The sequence below is a fragment of the Zingiber officinale genome, chromosome 9A (genome assembly GCF_018446385.1).
Source record: "Zingiber officinale cultivar Zhangliang chromosome 9A, Zo_v1.1, whole genome shotgun sequence".
In the NCBI taxonomy this organism is placed as follows: Eukaryota; Viridiplantae; Streptophyta; class Magnoliopsida; order Zingiberales; family Zingiberaceae; genus Zingiber; species Zingiber officinale.
Window position 1 is genome coordinate 54389069 of NC_056002.1, and position 1764 is coordinate 54390832.

Here is a 1764-nt window from a genome sequence, read left to right on the forward strand (position 1 = left end):
TAGTTGTATTTAAAATATTTATTCATACCAAAATTTAATTTTTTAAATATTCATTCTATTTAAAATTTTAAATAAATTATTATTATTATTGACTTGTGAAAGTAGATAGAAAAGTTACAATGATCGGAAGGTCATGGATTTAATTCACATAAATAATTTAAATAAAATTACACAATAAATCCATGATTTGACTCTTCCTTAAATTCCTGCAGTAACGGAGGTTCATGATGTGAAAAAAAAATAAATTTATTCGTCCAGGGTCTCGTCAATTCATCCCAAAATTAATAGAAAGAAGATAAATTACAAATAATTACTAATCTTTAAAATATTGACTCATATATAAAGGAGACATTTATCTCGATACACTTTATTATTGACACTCTACTATTTATGTTATAATTGAATGTGATGTCTAGGGACTATGACGACAGGATAGGATATGTAAATTATCAACTAAATATTTATAGTTCGAACTCTAAATATAATATATTTATGAAAATTTTTCTTTTAAATGGGAGACGTAATCAAAGGACATTGTACTTCTATATTGATAGTCGTACTTATTTTCTAATTTATTTTGATGATCGATAGGAAATTTTCATAAGATGGAATCTATCATTTCAGATATAATCAATCAAATTAATTGATATTATTAATTTCTGTTATATATAATTGAATGCCATAAATTTTTGTTTGGTTTATAATGGAATGGGATGAAAAAAGGTATTTATTTAAATTCCAAGCACATTAGATTTTTTTAATCAATAATTATAAAAATAATATTATTCCACGCGATAAATATACATAAAACAAAGTAATCTTCCATCGTACTCAAATCGAACTATTTTTTTCCCATAAAAATTTATTTTCCTAAATCATTTGAAAATTCCTTAAACAAAATTTATCTAATTAATTATCTTTTTCCATAAAAGGCCATGTGATGGAATCCTATGGATCTTTACAGCCGTCCGATCCACTCCTTATCAAATCCTGACCCGGCCATAGGAATCTAAAAGTCTAAAATCATAAATAGCAAACAATGCATCTCCATTTCCTAATCTTATCTTATTAAGAACATGGACTAATTAATTTTAGTAAAATCTAAAATAAAATTATGTTAATATTTTTTTCCACATTAAAAATAAATTTAAGCCTTATTAATAATTTTTTAGTTATTTTTTATATAAAAATATATACTGTCATGATTTTCTTTAGTTTTACATTTTAAGATTGACAACATCGCGAATAGAAAATTTTATAAATAGTTTAGATCAAAGATGTTAGAAAATATATATTTCTTGATTTTTTTTTGTTAAAATCAAGTATAGTATCTATTCTTTTCAGTTTAATATCTGATATAAAAAATTAAATTAATATTTTATAAAGAAGAATCGGTTACATTAGACTTCTTCTAGAGTTCTAGAGCACCACCCTGGCAACTTCTGGTAGAGTTCTAGTGCGTTGCCCTTATACTGTGTTGATTTGATTGTAGGTGACAGTGCACACTTAACTTTATTTTTTTAATTTTTTTATTTTATTTAAAACTCGTGATTATACTAATAAAATTTTATGTTTAATATTTAAAGGTTGAGTTATAATATCAAGTATGAAAATATTTTCAAATTATTCTTTTTTAAAGTATACATGAGATGTGCAGCACAAGATGAGTAGCATATCAAAATTCTACACATATAATTCTAATTTCATGCAATCACATTGCTTAAATAAAAAGGTATAATTCAAATATTCAAAATATAGTGGATG

General features: G+C 23.8%; 1 pseudogene; it reads left to right on the forward strand.

Moving 5' to 3' along the window:
• The first annotated feature begins 1301 nt into the window (after positions 1-1301).
• LOC122022196 lies at positions 1302-1467 on the forward strand (annotated as a pseudogene).
• Positions 1468-1764: the final 297 nt, after the last annotated feature.